General features: G+C 36.9%; 1 long non-coding RNA gene across 3 annotated transcripts in view; it reads left to right on the forward strand.

Annotated features, from left to right (window-relative positions):
* LOC129643477 (uncharacterized) overlaps positions 1-23,000 on the forward strand; it is a 70,304-nt gene that overhangs the window by 23,681 nt on the left and 23,623 nt on the right. The window contains exons 2-3 of one of the 3 annotated variants that reach the window (XR_008710323.1): positions 12,515-12,618; positions 13,045-13,632. The exons of 1 other annotated variant lie outside the window; for it this stretch is intronic. This is a non-coding gene — a long non-coding RNA (uncharacterized LOC129643477). Of the gene's footprint in view, positions 1-12,514; positions 12,619-13,044; positions 13,633-23,000 lie in introns of those variants that run through there. One more of the 3 variants, XR_008710325.1, reaches the window with a different exon arrangement.

Here is a 23,000-nt window from a genome sequence, read left to right on the forward strand (position 1 = left end):
TACATGTGAACATGAACTTGTATCATTATCTTAATTCCCTGACTCATAGACTGATTACAAATTTGTAACACATTGCCTTTTTTTTAAAGAAAAATAGTTATTTTTAGTGAACTTTTTGGAGAGGCACACAAACATTTTACTAAACGTTTAATACCTGAATTAAGATGTTCACAGAGATAGGAAAGATTATAAATCTATCAATAAATTATCATACCTAATCTATTTATTTAAGTTTTAAAAATTGATCTGAAATTTTGTCTCCCTTTAAACTTTCTGAGCTGAGGTTTATAGAAACAGAGAACATTGCATATAGTAGCCAAAAAAAAAAATCTAGGTACCATTTTTGTCCAAGTCAGAGTAGGCAATGGCAACCCACTCTGGTACTCTTGCCTGAAGAATCCCATGGATGGAGGAGCCTGATAGGCTACAGTCCCTGGGGTCGCTAAGAGTCAGACAGGACTGAGCGACTTCACTTTCACTTTTCACTTTCATGCATTGGAGAAGGAAATGGCAACCCACTCCAGTGTTCTTGCCTGGAGAATCCCAGGGACGGGGGAGCCTGGTGGGCTGCCGTCTATGGGGTCACACAGAGTCGGACACGACTGAAGTGACTTAGCAGCAGCAGCTTAGCAGCAGAGTAAGAAAAATGCAAGGCAGTAAAATAACTCCTGTTTTAGAACTTTAAGGAAATTATTTTGAAAAGCTATGGATGTGGAGGAGTATTACCAAATTGGTTGATGTTTTATATCCCTCTGGAAAGCCCTGGATAATTTTTATCCTGAAATTATCCTTGGAGAGAAATTAGATCTAAAAATAATCTTTCAATGTGTGTCTGCATAGGTGGGAAGGTTTGTTTTCCATTTTCCATGTAATGATATGAATTAATGTTCATGATGATTGTGTCTAATTGTATACATATATTTAGGTATATGTTGCTTTAAATATTATTCAAATTATAGATTTTGTAGTAATTTTGAACATCATCATTTTTAACATATATGAACTTTATCACATAGTTCATTAAAATGGGAATATGGTGCTTATTGAGGCCTATGAAACAGGTAGGCTCTATAGGTCATGTATTTTAATTATAATTATGTAATTCTGGACTCAATTATCTTTTTATTCATTTAAGATCTCAGAACAAGAAGAGAGTCAGGATTTAATTCATAGTCACACTCTTTCCACTCTGTTGCAATAACTTTATAGTTTCAATTTTATAAGCAAATAAAAAAAACAACTAAGTAATTGATATTCAGAGAATATTCCCTGGTGGCTCAAATGGTAAAGAATCTGTGTGCAAAAATGTGGGAGAACTGGGTTCAATTCCTGGATCAGGAAGATCCCCTGGAGAAAGGAATGGCTACTTTCTCCAGTATTCATGCCTGGAGAATTCCGTGGACAGAGGAGCCTGGTAGGCTACAGTCCATGGGTCAGAAAGACTCAGACATGACAGAGTGAGAAATGCTTTCACTTTTCATTTGCACTTATATATTCCTGTTGCTGAAATGTTACTTTTTGAGCCTCTGAATCAAGTGGACAAGTCAGCAACATTGATGGGTAGAAACCTGTGCCCACTGCAGATTGAATAAACAATGGCTTTAAAAAAACTCCCTAAACACTAAAATCATCCTTTTAAGAGCTGAACTTGCAAACCTAAAAATATAAAGTGATGACAGTATTATCACAGACTGCTTAGAACTTGAAAGAATTCTCCTAAGTGTGATGCCTAGTGTTTGTTTTGACAGAGCTAGAGAGCTGATAATTCCTTCTCACTAATCTATATTTTTCTAAACAAACCCTTCTGTCCAAGAAATGCTTCCCAATAAACCACAACCTTTAATTTAAAAAATCCAAGTAACAATACAACTGGAAAGGGAAATGTGTTGCTGTACATTACTTTTCATCCATATAGATTCTATAATTTAGTGGCTAACAAACATTAGAGTTTGCTCTAGAATAGCCTGAGCAGATTTTTTAAACTGTAGATCCCTGTATCCTATTGTCAAAAATTCTATTACAGTAAGTGGACTCTGACCCAGAGAGGCGTGTATGTGTGTGTAATATATATTAATATACACATACACACATTTATATATATATATATATATATATATATATATATATAACAGATACACCTGGAGGTCATGAAAATGGGACAAAGAACACATTTTGACAATTACTGAGTTAGTCTCCATGTTTATTCTGTTTGTGTCATAGTATATACTTCCCTGGTGGCTCAGCAGTAAAGAATCTGCCTGCAATGCAGGAGATGGGTGTTCGATCCCTGGGTAGGGAAGATCCCCTGGAGAAAGAAATGGTAACTCACTCCAGTATTTTAGCCTGGGAAGTTCCAAGGAGAGAGGAGCCTGGTGGGCTACAGTCCATGGGTTGCAAAAGAGTTGGACAGGACTTAGTATCTAAAACAGTAAACATAAAAGCATGAAAGTTTATATCTAAATGAAACCAATGACTAATGAAAATACAGCTCAGTTGAATGTTGTAAACACAGTTGGATGTGTAGGATCTGAGAGTTTCTCTACTGGCACTCTAACAAATTGGCTTGCTATCGTTTTATGGGTGCTGGCAGAACACATTATCTCCTGAGTCAGAGAAAAAAGACTTTATCATTTACTCCATAAGAAGCAGAATTCTCCCAACAATGAATTTTCCATTTTTAATTGGGTATTTTACAAGGTATAATCACAGGGATTTCAGCATCCCATCTCAGACCCAGTGTGATTCGTTTGTTTTGGCCTCTCCCCAAAGATAGACACAAACATTTCTCACCACATTTCCAGGAAAGAATACTGGAGTGGGTTGCCATTTCCTTCTCCATAATCTCACTAGATTTCTTTAATATTACAGAAGATTGGTCACTCAATGTGGTTACACAAGGAAAAAGACAAACCTTAAATTCTGACTTTTAATACTGAAAAGGCATGGGGAAAAGAACATATTTACCTCTTCCCGTTAAAGCCACCTAAATGATAATATCCTGCCATAGATATTTAACACATTCAATTTTTTGCTATTGTTTTTATTTGATCAAGACTATAGGTTCAATACAAAGCCAAACTTCTAGAAAGATAAGTTCAGAAAATAAAGTTAATACCTAGTACTGGATATATTCTCATTTACTAGGTTTTTCAGTCATTCAGTTCAGTTCAGTCACTCAGTCATGTCCGACTCTTTGCAACCCCATGAACCACAGCACACCAGGCCTCCCTGTCCATCACCAACTCCAGGAGTCCACCCAAACCCATGTCCATTAAGTCGGTGACGCCATCCAACCATCTTATCCTCTGTCGTCCCCTTCTCCTCCTGCCCTCAATCTTTCCCAGCATCATAGGATTGTTATTTATTGGGGACCTTTCATTGCATGGATCTGATTGATGGTGAGATTATTTTATATTTGGAACACACATGATAAAAGCCACTATGTTATGCAACATACCTGACCTCAAAAGGCTTGTAGCATATCGGAGAAAGCCTATTTTACACAGATAACTCTAAAGCAGAGCCAAAGTGCTGCTTCATTACAGAGTGTAATTTCATGTTGCTGCTGTAACAAATTACCACAGTGAATGGGGTGAAAACAACATACATTTATGTTTTTGCAGTTCTGGAGGTCAAAGGTCTAAAATCAGTCTCACTGGACTAAGTTCATGGTGCCTGGAGCATTGCCTTCCTTCTGGAGGTCCTAGGAGGAAATTAATTTCTCTCTTTTTCCAGCTTCTAGGGAATGCCTACATTTTCTGTCTTGTGGCCTTTTTTCTTCCAGTATTTGCATTATTCCAAGTTCTGCTAACACTATCATATCTCCTTCTCGGACTCTGGCTCTCCTGCTTTCGTCTGTTCCCTTAATTGGACTCTTGTGATTACACTGAGCTCCACCAGATAATCCAGGATAAACTCCCTCATCAAGTTCCTTAACTTAATAACATTGGCCAAATCGCTTTTGCCATATAGGGTAGTATAATCTCTGTTATGGAGATTAGTGTATACATCTATTTAGCAGACCATTTGTCCACCTAACACATAGAGGTATATATCTTTGTAGTCACTAAGAATAAAAATCCTATATTTTAATGAAATATTTGGTTTGGTATCTGTAAAAAAGCTTAATAATTATTTTTATGAACAATGTAGGTAACTTGTTTGTATAGCAGTCCTCTCCCCACCCCCACTGAAATGCTGCTGAAACTGAACTAGGCCATTCAGAAAGACAGACAGACAGACAAAGAGAAGCAGATGGAGACAGACAGACCCAGAGAGAGGAACTCTGTGTTTTCTCGTATCTCCTCATGAAGGTGAACTGCTTATTCACTTTAAAAAGAGAACTCTTTGAACACGTTTTAATACCCTAGTGAGAAATGCTGTTAATGAAACAGTAGTTAAAGTAGTCTGATATAACAGCTTCTGAACTTGTTGACTGCTTATTGATTTCTTTAGCTTATTTCCTAATATTCTGTTCACAAGTTCAGTAGCCAAATCTTGAGTGTGATGACTACAACCCTTTCCAGAACTTGATGATAATTTCAAAGGGAGAAAGAAACAGGTGAGCTTCCTATCACAATATGGTAATATTTTGACATTACTGTCTGCCCTGAAGTCAGAAGACGGGAAAGAGCATACCCTTGAAGCTTCTTTCTGATGTCACAATGTGATTCAAAGTAATTGAATGAATATTCATGTTTTCTAGCATCAAGATGCTGTCATGGTCCCATCAGTCATTAAATAATGACAACATGATGTTGTTTTGATGATTCTTATTTTATTATTCCTACCAACAGTGGTAACGCAGACTTGAGCATTCAAGCTCTATCTCCTAATTAAAGTTGATTTATTACTTTAATGACCTTGTAAAATAGCTTGTAATTCACAAAATAACATAAAAATATAGGGAAATTATAACAAAGGAGCATGTATTTCTTCTAGCTTTAAAGACACCATTAATTTTTGCTTCCGCCCAAAAATGGAGTAATGGAGATGAGATTCACCGTTTTACTTGAAATAGATGAAAATCAGACAAAATATGTAAACCAGTTGTTTTCAAGACAGTGATCAGGGAAGAACTGTGATCCTTGATTAGTATGAAAAAAGTGAGGTGTACATCGGGATTGTCTGAGCTTTACTCCATTGAGAGGATTTTCAGGCCTCAATCCAGAGAAAACTTATGCAGAGCCTGAACATTCACTGAGGTGATGAAAACAGGGTGTCTCAAGTTTGAAAGCCAGAATACAATACAGGAAGAGGCTACACAGAGAGAGAATTTCAGAGGTAAACACAAAGTCCTTCTCAGGTATTCAACCCAGTACTGATGTTATATATCTGTGTGAAGGAGTTATTTGAGACTGGGAAAAGAAACACATAAGAGAATAAAATGAATATCCCATGATGCTTTCACAGTGACAGGAATAGTGTTAATCCTGCCAGGCATATTGGAAAGCTTCATAGTTCAGGGAAAATTGAATAGGCTACACAGAATGGAAATGTCTCAGGTGAGGGGAATGCTTAGTACTAACCTGAGCACTGTTCCAGTCCCACTTAACACATTTTAAACCTGGAATGAAAGAATGGAGCTATTTCCAAGAAATCCAACTTTATCCCAGAACAAAGATCAAAATATGTATTGAAATGTGAAATATGTATCACCTAAAAAATAAATTAATGAGATACGGTATCCCATAAGAAATTACTTGACATGTGAAGAAACAGTCAATTAAAACAGACCCACTGGGGCAAAAATGTTAGCTTTAGCAGAGAGAAAAATTTAAATTTATTTTAACTGTATTTCATATGTTCAAGAAGCTAAGAGTAGGAAAGTTATTTAAAAATTAAATTTCTAAAGATGAAAACTAAAATACCTGATACACTGTAGAAAAAATATACTAGATAGTGTTAGAGCAGACAGATTGCTAGATATGAGCAGAGAAATGTGGGCACAGGTCAGGTGGCAGGAAACCATACATCTTGTGAACAACAGGGATTGTTGGATAGGCAAGGAAAAGCAGGAACCTCTGAATGGATAGGAAACCACACATCTTGGAGTGACAAGGGTCCTGGAGGCAGACAAAAAAAGGTGGGAAAAGGTAGGAATCTCCTGTATTTAAATATAACCTTTTCCTCATTATGCCATCATTACAATAAAATTAGCCTTGCAGATAAGAAGTACCCATCATGTATCTGTATCATGACACTTCTGATTAAGACTAAATAAGGACAAAAAGCCTCCCTTCCCTAGGAAAGGTGGAGCTGGGATGAAAATTAAGAATTATGTTCCCGAATCCCTCCTCCTCAATGAATATTCACCCATTCATTTTCACACCCCATATAACGAGCTTGCCAAAGAAACTCAGGGCAGCTAGTTACCTGAGTCTGCCCCCTCTCCCCTTGGGAGCAAACTGTTGCTTAATAAAATCTCCCTTTACTTTCCTGACCTACATGTCTTGTCTCTGAATTCCTACAACAAGATAAGAACTACTCTCTGATAAGAATGGGATTAATGGTGGATTAGAAATTGCAGAAGAATTAGTGAACTTTAATACACAGAGATAGAAATTTTAGCAAAAGAAAAAGTAAGAGAATTTGATAATGAACAGAATACCAGTTAAGAGTAGGAAAACTTCAAGCAGCATAATCTATGTGTAATTGGAGTCCCTAAAGTTAAGAGGGACTTAAAAAAGACATCTGTTTGATGACAAGGTCTGTAAAGTCAAAATGATAGTAGTCATATATGGATGCGGAGAAGGCAATGGCACCCCACTCCAGGACTCTCGCCTGGAAAATCCACAGAAGGAGGAGCCTGGTAGGCTGCAGTCCATGGGGTCACTAAGAGTTGGACACTACTGCCCGACTTCACTTTCAACTTTTCACTTTCATGCATTGGAGAAGGCAATGGCAACCCACTCCAGTACTCTTGCCTGGAAAATCCCATGGACGGAGGAGCCTGGTGGGCTGCAGTCCATGGGGTCACTTAGAGTCGGACATGACTACCCGACCTCACTTTCAACTTTGCACTTTCATGCATTGGAGAAGGAAATGGCAACCCACTCCAGTGTTCTTGCCTGGAGAATCCCAGGGATGGGGGAGCTTGGTAGGTGGCCATCTATGGGGTCAGACAGAGTTGGACACGACTGAAGCAAATTAGCAGCAGCAGCATGTATGGATATGAGAGTTGGACCATAAAGAAGGCTAAGTGCTGAAGATTACATGCTTTCGAATTGTGGTGGGGAGAGGACTCTTGAAAGTCCCTTCTCCAGAGACTGCAAGGAAATCAAACCGGTCCCTCCTAAAGAAAATCAACTCTGAGTAATCATTGGAAAGACTGATGCTGAAGTTCCAGTACTTTGGCCACCTAATGCGAAGAGCCAACTTATTGGAAAATACTCTGTTGCTGGGAAAGATTGAGGGCAGGAGGAGAAGGGGCAGCAGAGAATGAGAGAGCATCACTGACTCAATGGATATGAATCTGAGCAAACTATAGGAGATAGTGAAGGATAGGGAAGCCTGGTGTATTGCAGTCCATGGGATCATGGAGAGTTGGATATGACTGAGCTACTGAACAACAGAAACAAAAGTTTAAAAAGGCAGGGGACAAAAAAATATTTAAAGAAATAATGAATAAAATGTGTCCAAAGTTAATGAAACTCACAGATAGAAGGTCCTCAGTGTTCCCCAAACAAAAGAAACATGAAGAAAATGATACAAGTCTTATCATAAATGGCTTGAAACAAGAGATGGGGAGAAAACTTTACAAGCAATTGGATAAGAAGACTTTATGAAGAAAGGAATACAAAGGAGAAAGGTTCTGCAGAAACAAAAGCTTGTCAAAATAGAGTTAGTTACCCAGCAAAATTTTCATTTGATAAAAAAGGAGGAATTAAGGTTTTTTCAACATGCAAAAAATGAAAGAAATTATCACTATCAGACCTATACTACAAAACAATTTTAAGAAATATCCTTCAGATAGAAAATTATACCCGATGAAAATATGTATGTACAAAAAGTATGGTGAGAGTCAGAATTGATGCCTCCATGAGTGAATATAGAGGATTTGTTTATTAGTTTAAATCTTGTAAAATTCCCCCCAGATAATTGCCAGAGCCATAAGATATCAATGTTATATTCATTGTAAATGGTTTAAGTACATTACTTAAAGGAGAGATTGGGAGAATGGATAAAAGCATGATCTAGCTATTTGCCATCTATAAGAAACTCAGTTAAAATATAGTAACATAGGTAAATTAAAAGTGAAAGAATAGAAATGATATATCATACAAATATTAGCCAAAGGAAAGCAAGGATAGCTTTATTGTTATCAGATTAAATAGACTTCGGAGCAACACAATTTCTAGAGACAAAGAGGCACATTGAAAAATGATGTGCCAATCAACATGAAGACAGAGCAATCCTAAGTGTTTACACACCAAAAAAAGCTTCAAAAAATGTTAAACAAAAGCTGATAAAACTGATAAAACAAAGACAAATGTCCAATTATAATTAGAGACTTCAGCACTTTATTACCAAATGATAAAACAACTAAACAGAAAGTAAGCAAAGATATAAAAGAATTCCTTAACACCATCAGAAACAGAATCTAATCTACATTTGCAGTACACTCCAACCAGCAACAGAAAAATATACAGTATTTTTAAGCTTTCACAGTATATGTACCAAGATAGATTATATTCTGGTCCTAGAATGAATTGAAATCATGTTAGAACTGGTGTTTGACCACAGTAGGAATCAGTAATAGGATAATAGGAAAATCTCTAAGTACTTGGAGACTAAATACATTTATAATAAATTCTCAATATATTTAAAATAATTCAAGTTATTCCAAATATATTCTCTGACACATATTATTAAAATAAAAATCAATAACAACATAAGGGAAAGATCTCTAGAATATCCTCAAAAATATGGAAATAAAATTTAAAAAAGTTCTAAATAAAACATAGATCAAAGCAGTAGTCTAATAGAAATTCAGGGAAGTATTTCTAACTATATTGAAGATGAAAAATTATATTAAAATTTTAAGTTTCCATCAAAGCAGGAATTAAAGGATAATTAATAGCACTAAATAAAGAAGAAGAAATATTAATATTTATATTAGAGAAGAGGAAAGTAGTTTTTCAGTGTCTTTCTTAAAAAAAAAAGGAAAAAAGAAAGAATCCCTGAAAATCAATAAAGGTACAAATAAAATTTGAAGTAAACAGAGTTCAGAAATGGTGAAAATTATGGCAAAAATCAGTGACAGTGAAAACGAACAACAACAATAAAAAACCCAAAAATATCAATAGAACTGACCTAGAGTCAGACATCCTGGAATGTGAAGTCAAGTGGGCCTTAGAAAGCATCACTACGAACAAAGCTAGTGGAGGTGATAGAATTCCAGTTGAGCTATCCAAATCCTCAAAGATGATGCTATGAAAGTGTTGCACTCAACATGCCAGCAAATTTGGAAAACTCAACAGTGGCCACAGGACTGGAAAAGGTCAGTTTTCATTCCAATCCCAAAGAAAGGCAATACCAAAGGATGTTCAACCTACTGCACAATTGCACTCATCTCACACTCTAGTAAAGTAATGCTCAAAATTCTCCAAGCCAGGCTTCAGCAACATGTGAATCGTGAACTTCCTGATGTTCAAGCTGGATTTAGAAAAGGAAGAGGAACCAGAGATCCAATTGCCAACATCCACTGGATCATGGAAGAAGCAAAAGAGTTTTAGAAAAACATCTATTTCTGCTTTATTGACTATGCCAAAGCCTTTGACTGTGTGGATCACAATAAACTGTGGACAATTCTGAAAGAGATGGGGATACCAGACCACCTGATCTGCCTCTTGAGAAATTTGTATGCAGGTCAGGGAGCAACAGTTAGAACCGGACATGGGACAACAGACTGGTTCCAAATAGGAAAAGGAGTACGTCAAGGCTGTATATTGTCACCCTGCTTATTTAACTTATATGCAGAGTACATCATGAGAAACGTTGGACTGGAAGAAACACAAGCTGGAATAAAGATTGCCAGGAGAAATATCAATAACCTCAGATATGCAGATGACACCACCCTTATGGCATAAAGTGAAGAGGAACTAAAAAGCCTCTTGATGAAAGTGAAAGAGAAGAATGAAAAAGTTGGCTTAAAGCTCAACATTCAGAAAACGAAGATCATGGCATCTGGTCCCATCACTGCATGGGAAATAGATGGGGAAACAGTGGAAACAGTGTCAGACTTTATTTTTCTGGGCTCCAAAATCACTGCAGATGGTGACTGCAGCCATGAAATTAAAAGACACTTACTCCTTGGAAGGAAAGTTATGACCAACCTAGATAGCATATTCAAAAGCAGAGACATTACTTTGCCAACAAAGGTTCGTCTAGTCAAGCCTATGGTTTTTCCTGTGGTCATGTATGGATGTGAGAGTTGGACTGTGAAGAAGGCTGAGCGCCAAAGAATTGATGCTTTTGAAGTGTGGTGTTGGAGAAGACTCTTGAGAGTCCCTTGGACTGCAAGGAGATCCAACCAGTCCATTCTGAAGGAGATCAACCCTGGGTGTTCTTGGAAGAAATGATGCTAAAGCTGAAACTCCAGTACTTTGGCTACCTCATGCGAAGTGTTGACTCATTGGAAAAGACTCTGATGCTGGGAGGGATTGGGGGCAAGAAGAGAAGAGGACATCAGAGGATGAGATGGCTGGATGGCATCACTGACTCGATGGACATGAGTCTGAGTGAACTCTGGGAGTTGGTGATGGACAGGGAGGCCTGGCTTGCTGCGATTCATGGGGTCGCAAAGAGTCAGACACGACTGAGCGACTGATCTGATCTATCTGATCTGAAACAATTTAGAAACATATTTTTAGAGGGTACATAACTTTAGATTATTTCTTTTTCCCAATGCTTCAAAAATGTCATTCCTTATATTACAGTTTATAGTTCCTGAGGAATCTGTTACATTTTTTGTTGTTGTTGTTTTCCCCTTTATATAATGTTTCTTTTTTCTTTTTTAGCTTTCCAGTTATTTTCCTTATTTGTTTATCAACATTTTGTCTATTATATGTCAGTCACTTTAAAAAAAAAATGTATTTGTGCTACTTTGATTTCTCTGTTTCTTGAAACTGTATTTTAATTTTGGAAATTTCTTGGCAATTTATTTATCACATTTTTGTTGTACCTCACTCTCTCTTTTTTTATCCTGATACATAGATGATAGTCTATTATTTATTATCCACAAGCCTTGGATACTCTGCTTTTATTTTATTTATTGTTATTTTCTTCTGTTGACTTCCCTGGTGGCTCAGACGGTAAAGTGTCTGCCTACAATACAGGAGACCTGGGTTCAATCCCTGGGTTGGGAAGATCTCCTGGAGAAGGCAATGGCAACCCACTCTAGTAGTCTTGCCTGGACAATCCCATTGACGGAGGAGCCTGGTAGGCTACCGTCTATGGGGTCACAAAGAACTGGACACGAGTGAGTGACTGCACTATGACTTTTCTTATGTCTCACTGTAGATAATTTCTGTCAACATATATTTAAATTCACTTCGTTTTTCTCAGTTATACCCAGTCTGTTCTTGAGTTCATCACAGGAATTCTTTATTTATGGTATTATATTTCACCTAGCACTTCCTTTTGGTTTTTTGTGTAGTTTCTACCTCTTTACTAAAATTCTCCATGTTTTCATGCATATTGTTCACCTTTCCCACCGGATCTGCTGTCATATTAATCATAATTATTTTGTACTCTCTCTCTAATACTGCTAGCATCTGCATAATCTCTGAATCTACTTTTATTGATTAACTTCTTTTTGTAAATGTGTTTATTATCTTCCTCTTTTTGAGTACCTCATAAAATTTTTTACTTAACAACTGATAATGTGTGGGGAAGAACAGTAAGAAATGAGAGGAGTCGTAGTTGTACTGGGGTACACCTCTTCTTCTGTCAGGCCATCACAGAGGATAGTTGCTGCTGGCTGCTGTTACCTTATGCTTGAATGGGGCTTAAAGTGCTAGCGACCTTTTCTTAGGGTTCCTACTCCACTCTCATTTTCACAGGTTACTGTATATATGTTATCTTGGAGTGGAGCTTTCTCTGTAATTCTTCCCTCTGGCAGATGACAGATTTCTGCTGCTTATTCCACACAGGGATGCCAGGAGGGGCTCCTTATTATCTTGTATCAGACTGTTTTAGGCAGGTTCTATGTGCATATGCCTAAGGGTATGGGTGCCTCAGCTGTCTCACCCCTCCAATGCAACTTAACTCTCTGACCTGTGATTGATTTTAGGTAGTAGGGATTTTTTTTTTTTTTTTTTTTGCCTCCTCATTAGCAGTAGCAGATCTCTTCTTGGTACTGATTCATATTATTGGGCCCAGGGAGAGAGGGTTCTCTTTTTTCTTTACCTTACTTTATTAGCAATGAATTCTTGCTTGTGTTGTTAATTGGAAGTGTTTTCTACCCATCTTCCAGAGGCAAGCAGATTTCATTTTTTTTCCATTCCAACAGAGGCAATGGATTTTGTATGAAAGCTGTGAGTGAAATGTTTTGTTATTCCTGCACCATCAGTTTGAAACCTTTACTTCCTGTGAGGGAAATCTCTAGAGAAGCAGGTAAGATATCACGCCTGTCTTCCAGTGGTACCCAATCATAGCCTGCATGTCTGACACCAAGTGGTATTTCTCCTCAGTCCCATATCTTACTCCCAGTCTTTCTGGTAAGCACTAGTGGAGGTCTATTAAAATATCTTCATATTTATTAGAACTGTCTTTGTTTCTGGATCTCCCAGTTATGCTACATTGATATGCTAGCCCACACTTGACCTTTTAAAATTTTTATGACAGTATCAGCTGGTTTTGTTTTATCCACATTTATGGTAATCACCTCTTTCCTTGATGCTCTTAAAAAATGTATGACTTCTCGCAATAGGATGGATTTCGCCCTTTAATATATAAGATTTAAAATTTTTCCTCTAAGCCTAAAAACAATTATGATTTGTGTAGATTGTTTGGTTTATCTATTTTTTTTTTTATGTTCAGGATGATGGTCTGAAAGCTTTCTATGTCTCAAGTGGAAGCACATCTCTCCTTTTATATTTTATTTACTATTTCCATGGATTTTTCAATAGCCTGTGCATAGAAGCAAGGCCTTTCCATTTAATATGAACCAAAAACCAGACCCTAATTTTAAACAAAATTAAGACACATGAGATTACTGGGCTACTTCCAGTAGTCATGTGCAGATGCGAATTTTGACCATAAAGAAGGCAAAGCACTGAAGAATTGATGCTTTTGAATTGTGGTGCTGGAGAAGATTCTTGAGAGTCTCTTGGACAGCAAGGACATCAAACCAGTCAATCTTAAAGGAAATCAACTTTGAATATTCATTGGAAGGATTGGAGCTGAAGCTCCAATACTTTGGGCACCTAATATGAATAGCAGACGCACTGGAAAAAAAAAAAAACAAAACCCTGATGCTGCGAAAGACTGAAGGCAGATGGAGAAGAGGACAACAGAGGATGAAAAGGTTGAATGACATTACCGATTCAATAGACTTGAACTTGGGCAAATTCCATGAGATAGTGAGGGATGGGGAGGCCTGGCATGCTGAAGTCCATGGGGTCACAAAGAGTCAGACACGACTTAGTGACCAAACAGCAAGACCTGTGAAACATCTGGTGAAAAATGAAAGAAAGTGAGATAATGTTTTAGAGTTAACATGTGTTCAGACTGAAGATCATATTTTAGTGTGTATGTAGAAGAGTTTGTAAACATATCAGGCTTTAGTGTTTTAATATTGCTTAAATGGAAATGATCCCTACAACCAATTAAAATCAAATCAAATGAAATCAGAACTTGCTCCAGCCCCTTCGGTAATTACATATAACTCCAACTGGCAATAACTTTGTAAACAGTACCTCGTGGCTTCCAGGCTTCTTCTCATCTTATATAATGGACAATGGTTAAAAATTAAAACCTTGTCCGTTTATATAGAGAAACTAACTCAACTTTGAAATTCTTGGGAGATGTTGCAAATAGATGTCACCAAATGGCCTAAATTATTAGTTAGATATCGGTCTGTTTTCACCAACCAGAAATCAAAATAGATTTTATTATCAAGGATGCATCTCTTTAATATCCTTATCAACCTCAATTTAATGTTAGCACTACAACCAATGATAGTCAACTATCTTTTCGAGTGATCACTTTGTACATTTAAAATAATACTTAGAGTATATCTTAAGGAAGTACAGGTCAACAGTTTATCATTAGAATAAAAATATGTATAGTATTTGCTATCATTTCCCATGTTCATGAGTTCTTCAACAAACATTCAGTGCTTCTTCTGTACTCATATATATCTGTTTTGATACGAAGGATAAACTGTAGGGGGCAAGTGGACATGGTTGCTGTTTATTTGTGTTTGTGATCTGCAGGGGTAAGAAAAGTGTGTGCAGAAAATAAAACAATGTAATTAATGCTACAAGATGGAGCATATCTGATCATATGACTATTATTTAAGCAAGGAAACAAAGAAATGCATTTCATTTTTACTATTATTATTGAAATTATTTGATATATAATATTAGTTTAAGATTTAATAGATTTGACATTTGCATACATTATGAAATAATCAAGAAGCAACCTTTAGATCTATTTATAGAACAAATGACCAGTTCAAAATTGAGAAAAGAGTACTTCAAGGCTGTATATTGTCACCCTGCTTATTTTACTTATATGCAGAGTAAATCATGCGAAATGCTGGACTATATGAAGCACAAGCTGGAATCAAGATTGCTGGGAGAAACATCAATAACCTCAGATATGTAGATGACACCACACTTATGGCAGAAAGTGAAGAGGAACTAAAGAGCCTCTTGATGAGGGTGAAAGAGGAGAGTGAAAAAGCTGACTTAAAACTCCTTATGCTGTATATTACATCCTTGTGGCTAATATATTTTATAACTGAAGGTTTATACTCTTTATTCCCTTCATCTATTTTATCTCCTAAGCCCCTTTTCTCAGGCCATCACCCATTTTTCTATGCATCTCTAAGTCTCTTTCTGTTTTGTTTTGTTTCTTAGATTACACATATAAATGAAAGCATATGATATTTGTCTTTCTCTGACATTTTTTACATTTTATTCATTTATTTTTACTGAAAATATACTTAATCTTCAAAATTATATAAGTTTCAGGAAAACACTATAGTAATTCAGTATTTTTACAGATTATACTCCATTAAGTTCTTATAAGATAATAGCTATAGATCCCAGTCCTATATAATTCATCCTTTTGGCTTGTCTATATTATACATAGTCATCTGTATCTCTTAATCCCATACTCCTGTTTGTCCCTCCCCCTTCCCTCTCTTCTTTGGTAACCACCAGTTTATTTTCTATATCTGTTAGTCTCTTTCTATTTTGCATATATATTTTATCTTTTTTTTAGATTCCACATAGAAGTGACATCATATAATATTTGTGTTTCTCTGATGTACTTCACTAAGTATAATATTCTTTAGCTCCATCCATGTTGCTGTAATGGCAGGACTACATTGCTTTACATGGATGAGTAATATTCTATTATATATATATTATTATGTATAAATGTATATGTGTGTGTATGTAGTATCACATTGTCTTTATCTATTCATCTATTGATGGGCACTTGGATTGCTCCCTTATCTTGGCTATAATAAATACTGCTGCTGTGAACATTGGAGTGAATGTATATTTTTGAATTAGTGTTTTTATTTTTCTTCATATATATACAAGGGTGGAATTGCTGGATCATACTCTATTTCTATTTTTAGTTTTTTGAGGTGGCTTCATGCTGTTTTCCATAGTGGCTGTATTAATTTACATTCCCACCAAGAGTGTAGTAAAGTTTGCTTTTCTCCACATCCTCTTAAGTATTTGCTATCTGTACACTTTTGATGATAATCATTCTAACCGGTGATAACTCATGGTTTTGATTTGCATTTCTCTAATAATTAGGTTGAGCATCTTTTCATGGGCCTGTTGATACAGGTACATCTTCTTTGGAAAAATGTCTATGTAGGTCTTCTGTCCATTTTTTGATTAGGTTGTTTCTGTTTTTTGATATTAAGTTGTATGAGCTGTTTATATATTTTGGATATTGCCAGTTACATCATTTGAAATATTTTCTCTCATTCCATAGGTTTTTTTTTTTTTTTTTTCAGAGCAAGACATGCCTTGCAGAGTAGGCATGGCAGCCTCTGTGTTCTCTCTGCAGGTATAGGGGGTGAGTTGTGAAGGAGTGGCTACTGTCTAGAAATCTGAGCAACTTCTGGGGTGCCTTTTGAGTAAGTGCCTACATAGCCACTGCTGCCCTACCTGGGCTTTGCCTCTTGTGTCCTACAGTTGAGTCTTTTCCTCTGTCCTGGCTGTCCCAAACCCAATGTCATATTGTGGTATGGAGTGAGTGGATCCCAAGCATTCTCTGACAGCTTGGGCTGGGGGTGGGGTATATGGTGAAATTGTCACAGAACACCTGGCAGCAACTAGAACAGATCTCTCTCCAGCCTGCTTTCGGAGCTAGTCAGTACCTGCACTGGTCAAGAGTGCAAATACAAGGGGTTGTATTTGTCGCAGCAGTCTATGAGCCAGCCAAGAGCACTTATCTACACCAAGTAGAACCCTACTACTGGGAAACCCAGCTGTGGCTCAGTCACTTCACTCCCCATGGCACATGTCCACCCTTGTAATCTCCCTTTTCCTCTGAATTCTCTTCCAAGGGGCACAGATTCTGACCTGATCACTTTTCTTCCCTTCCTACCTGATTATGTGTGTATATTGCTTGCAGTCTTGGCTGTACAGGAGTCCTTTTACTAGTTTCCAATTAGTTTTCAGTGAGAACTTTTCCACTTGCAGATGTTTTTTTCATGTGCTCATGGGGGAAGGTGAGCTCCACCCTTTTTCTCTGCCAACTTGCTCTCTCTCCCCTGTCTCACATATTTCACTTAGCAAAATACCACCTGGATCCATCAGTGTTGTTGCAAATGACAGGATTTCAGTGTTTTTCATTAATATGGGTGAATAATATTCCATTGTATGTGTGTATATATACACATATATTATTATGTGTGTGTGCGCGTGTGTGTGTGTATATACACACACACACACACACACATATATATATATATATATATCACATCTTCTTTATTTATCAATTGATGAATGATTACTTTACTCTCATGTCTTGGTGATTGTAATAGTGCTGCAATGATCATGGGGATGTGGATATCATTTTGAATTAGTGTTCTTGTTTTCTTCAGATAAATACTCAGAAGTGAAATTACTGGATCATATGGCAATTCTGCTTTTAATTTTTTGAATAATTTCCATGTTGTTTTCCATAGAGGCTTGGCCTATTTACAGTCCTACCAACAGTGCATATGGTTTCCCTTTTATTCACCTCCTTGCCAACACTTATTATTTGTTGTCTTTTTGATGATCACCATTTTGACAGGTCTGGGTGCTGTATTATTATTTGATTTACATTTTCCTAATGCTTAGTGAGGTTGAGCCTCTGTTGATGTGTCTGTGGCCATCTATACATCTTTAGGAAAATGTCTATTGTAAGACCTGAAACCTTAAACCTCCTAGAAGAAAATGTGGGCAGTGTGTTCTCTGACATCAGTCTTAGAAATATTTTCTTGGGTCTCTTCTAAGGCAAGGGAAACATAAGCAAAAATACACAAATGGCACTCTGTCAAACTAAAAAGCCTGTGCATGGTAAAAGAAACTCTCAACAAAATGATAAGCCAGCATATTGAATGGGAGAAGATATTTCCAAACAATAAGTGCCATAAAAACAGTAAAGTAATATATTATGTTAAAGAAGAAATATATACTGAGCTGGAGTTGCGGATTTTTTTAACTTTTTATTTTACATTGGAATATAGGGGATTAACAATGTATTAGTTTCAGCTGTACAACAAAGTGATTCAGTTATACAGATACATGTATCTGTTCTTTTTTCTAATTCTTTTCCATTTAGATTGTTATATAATGTTAAGCAGTGTTCCCTGTGCTATACAGTAGGTCCTTGTTGGTTATTCATTTTAAATATTTCAGTGTGTAGATAAAATGGTCAGAGAAGACATCTCTGAAGAGAAAACATTTGAATGGTAGTTGAGCAAAGACCTGAGTGATGCTCAAAATCCATCTTGCTGGAGGAAGATCATACAAAGTACAGGCATTAAAATCTATAAAGTCTCTGAGTTTAACCCTCTTAATTGACAGTAGGAAGCATAATTAATTTCAAATATAGAGAACAAGAGATAAATTAGTATAACGTTAAGGTGCAGAAGTAATTAGAGAACTTACCATATATGGCCTTTGAGCATTCCAAGGAGTTTGGTTCATTCTAATTTTTAAAAAAAATTGGATATTTTTGATGAAGGATGAGGTATTCGGAGTTATAATTTCATAAGCTTATTTTTAGCATACTCTTCCCCAGTTCAGTTCAGTTCAGTCACTCAGCAGTATCTGAATCTTTGTGACCCCATCAACCACAGCATGCCAGGCTTCCCTGTCCATCACCAACTCCCGGAGTCCACCCAAACCAGTGCTGAGTTTTCCAAATTTGCTGGCATATTGAGTGCAGCACTTTCACAGCATCATCTTTTAGGATTTGAAAGAGCTCAACTGGAATTCCATCACCTCCACTAGCTTTGTTTGTAGCGATGCTTCCTATTGCTCACTTGATTCGCATTCCAGGATGTCTGGTTCTAGGTGGGTCATCACACCATCATGGTTATCTGGATCATGAAGACCTTGTTTTGTATAGCTCTTCTGTGTATTGTTGCCACCACTTCTTAATATCTTTTTCTTCTGTTAGGTCCATACCATTTCTGTCCTTTATTGTGCCCATCTTTGCATGAAATGTTCTCTTGGTATCTCTAATTTTCTTTTATTTTTATTTTTAAACTTTACAAAATTGTATTAGTTCCGCCAAATATCAAAATGAATCCACCACAGGTATACATGTGTTTCCCATCCTGAACCCTCCTCCCTCCTCCCTCCCCATACCATCCCTCTGGGTCATCCCAGTGCACTAGCCCCAGGCATCCAGTATCGTGCATCGAACCTGGACTGGACACTCATTTCATACATGATATTTTACATGTTTCAATGCCATTCTCCCAAATCTTCCCACCCTCTCCCTCTCCCACAGAGTCCAAAAGACTGTTCTATACATCAATGTCTCTTTTGCTGTCTCATACACAGGGTTATTGTTACCATCTTTCTAAATTCCATATATATGCGTTAGTATACTATATTGGTGTTTTTCTTTCTGGCTTACTTCACTCTGTATAATAGGCTCCAGTTTCATCCACCTCATTAGAACTGATTCAAATGTATTCTTTTTAATGGCCGAGTAATACTCCATTGTGTATATGTACCACAGCTTTCTTATCCATTCATCTGCTGATGGACATCTAGGTTGCTTCCATGCCCTGGCTATTAGAAACAGTGCTGCGATGAACATTGGGGTACACGTGTCTCTTTCCCTTCTGGTTTCCTCAGTGTGTATGCCCAGCAGTGGGATTGCTGGATCATAAGGTGGTTCTATTTCCAGTTTTTTAAGGAATCTCCACACTGTTCTCCATAGTGGCTGTACTAGTTTGCATTCCCACCAACAGTGTAAGAGGGTTCCCTTTTCTCCACACCCTCTCCAGCATTTATTACTTGTAGACTTTTGGATCGCAGCCATTCTGACTGGTGTGAAATGGTACTTCATAGTGGTTTTGATTTGCATTTCTCTGATAATGAGTGATGTTGAGCATATTTTCATGTGTTTGTTAGCCATCTGTATGTCTTCTTTGGAGAAATGTCTGTTTAGTTCTTTGGCCCATTTTTTGATTGGGTCATTTATTTTTCTGGAGTTGAGCTGTAGGAGTTGCTTGTATATTCTCGAGATTAGTTGTTTGTCAGTTGCTTCATTTGCTATTATTCTCTCCCATTCTGAAGGCTGTCTTTTCACCTTGCTAATAGTTTCCTTTGATGTGCAGAGGCTTTTAAGTTTAATTAGGTCCCATTTGTTTATTTTTGCTTTTATTTCCAATATTCTGGGAGGTGGGTCATAGAGGATCCTGCTCTGATGTATGTCAGAGAGTGTTTTGCCTATGTTCTCCGCTAGGAGTTTTATAGTTTCTGGTCTTATGTTGAGATCTTTAATCCATTTTGAGTTTATTTTTGTGTATGGTGTTAGAAAGTGTTCTAGTTTCATTCTTTTACAAGTGGTTGACCAGATTTCCCAGCACCACTTGTTAAAGAGATTGTCTTTAATCCATTGTATATTCTTGCCTCCTTTGTCAAAGATAAGGTGTCCATATGTGCGCATCTATTGAGATAATCATATGGTTTTTATTTTTCAATATGTTAATGTGGTGTATTACATTGATTGATTTGTGGATATTGAAGAATCCTTGCATCCCTGGGATAAAGCCCACTTGGTCATGGTGTATGATCTTTTTAATGTATTGTTGGATTCTGATTGCTAGAATTTTATTAAGGATTTTTGCATCTATGTTCATCAGGGATATTGGCCTGTAGTTTTCTGTTTTTGTGGGATCTTTGTCAGGTTTTGGTATTAGGGTGATGGTGGCCTCATAGAATGAGTTTGGAAGTTTACCTTCCTCTGCAATTTTCTGGAAGAGTTTGAGCAGGATAGGTGTTAGCTCTTCTCTAAATTTTTGGTAGAATTCAGCTGTGAAGCCGTCTGGACCTGGGCTTTTGTTTGCTGGAAGAGTTCTGATTACAGTTTCAATTTCAATGCTTGTGATGGGTCTGTTAAGATTTTCTATTTCTTCCTGGTCCAGTTTTGGAAAGTTGTACTTTTCTAAGAATTTGTCCATTTCTTCCACGTTGTCCATTTTATTGGCATATAATTGTTGATAGCAGTCTCTTATGATCCTTTGTATTTCTGTGTTGTCTATTGTGATCTCTCCATTTTCATTTCTAATTTTATTGATTTGATTTTTCTCCCTTTGTTTCTGGATGAGTCAGACTAATGGTTTGTCAGTTTGATTTATCCTTTCAAAGAACCAGCTTTTGGCTTTCTTGATTTTTGCTATGGTCTCTTTTGTTTATTTTGCATTTATTTCTGCTCTAATTTTTAAGATTTCTTTCCTTCTACTACCCTGGGGTTCTTCATTTCTTCCTTTTCTAGTTGCTCTAGGTGTAGAGTTAGGTTATTTATTTGACTTTTTTCTTGTTTCTTGAGGTATGCCTGTATTGCTATGAACTTTCCCCTTAGGACTGCTTTTACCGTGTCCCACAGGTTTTGGGTTGTTGTGTTTTCATTTTCATTTGCTTCTGTGCAAATTTTTATTTCTTTTTTGATTTCTTCTGTGATTTGTTGGTTATTCAGCAGCGTGTTGTTCAGCCTCCATATGTTGGAATTTTTAATAGTTTTTCTCTTGTAATTGAGATCTAATCTTACTGCATTGTGGTCAGAAAAGATGCTTGGAATGATTTCTATTTTTTTGAATTTACCAAGGCTAGATTTATGGCCCAGGATGTGATCTATCCTGGAGAAGGTTCCATGTGTGCTTGAGAAAAAGGTGAAATTCATTGTTTTGGGATGAAGTGTCCTATAGATATCAATTAGGTCTAACTGGTCTAGTGTATCATTTAAAGTTTGTGTTTCCTTGTTAATTTTCTGTTTAGTTGATCTATCCATAGGTGTGAGTGGGGTATTAAAGTCTCCCACTATTATTGTGTTATTGTTAATTTCTCCTTTCATACTTGTTAGCATTTGTCTTACATACTGCGGTGCTCCCATGTTGGGTGCATATATATTTATAATTGTTATATCTTCTTCTTGGATTGATCCTTTGATCATTATGTAGTGACCTTCTTTGTCTCTTTTCACAGCCTTTGTTTTAAAGTCTATTTTATCTGATATGAGTATTGCTACTCCTGCTTTCTTTTGGTCCCTATTTGCATGGAAAATCTTTTTCCAGCCCTTCACTTTCAGTCTGTATGTGTCCCCTGTTTTGAGGTGGGTCTCTTGTAGACAACATATGTAGGGGTCTTGTTTTTGTATCCATTCAGCCAGTCTTTGTCTTTTGGTTGGGACATTCAACCCATTTACATTTAAGGTAATTACTGATAAGTATGACCCCGTTGCCATTTACTTTATTGTTTTGGGTTCAAATTTATACACCGTTTTTGTGTTTCCTGTCTAGAGAATATCCTTTAGTTTTGTTGGAGAGCTGGTTTGGTGGTGCTGAATTCTCTCTACTGTGAGGGTCACCCAGAGAGGTTCACAGCGTTACATGGAGAAGAGAAGAGGGAGGAGGGAGTTAGAGGTGACCCGAATGAGATGAGGTGGAATCAATAGAGGAGAGAGTGGACTAGCCAGTAATCACTTCCTTATGTGCACTCCACAACTGGCGTTGCATCTCTGCTCAGAGATGTTCATGGAGTTATACAGAGAAGAGAAGAAGGAGGAAGGAGACAGAGGTGGCCAGGAGGATAAAAGAGGGGAATGAAAAGGAGGGAGACAGATCCAGCCAGTAATCAGTTCCCTAAGTGTTCTCCACTGTCTGGAACACACAGAAATTCACAGAGTTGGGTAGAGTAGAGAGGGGTTAGGGAGGAGACACAGGCGACCTGGTGGAGAAAAAGGAGAGTCCAAAGGGAGAGACAGCAGTCAAGCCAGTAATCTCGCTCCCTAGTGAAAAATGGGTACTGAAGATTGGGTTCTTAAAGGTACAAAATTGGTAACAAATACATAAAAGCAAAAATTAAAAATCTAGAGTAGAGTTTGGAATTTCAAAAATATGATGTTAAAGAAAAGAAGAAGGAAAAGAAAGAGAGGAAAAAAAAAAAACAAACAAAAACAAACAAGGTCGTTAAAATTATAAAGAAAATATAGGTACAAAATTGATAACTAATACCAAAAAGCAAAAGTTAAAAATCTAGAGTAGAGTTTGGTATTTCAAAAATACAATGTTA

This window comes from Bubalus kerabau, chromosome 2, assembly GCF_029407905.1.
Source record: "Bubalus kerabau isolate K-KA32 ecotype Philippines breed swamp buffalo chromosome 2, PCC_UOA_SB_1v2, whole genome shotgun sequence".
Lineage (NCBI taxonomy): Eukaryota > Metazoa > Chordata > Mammalia > Artiodactyla > Bovidae > Bubalus > Bubalus kerabau.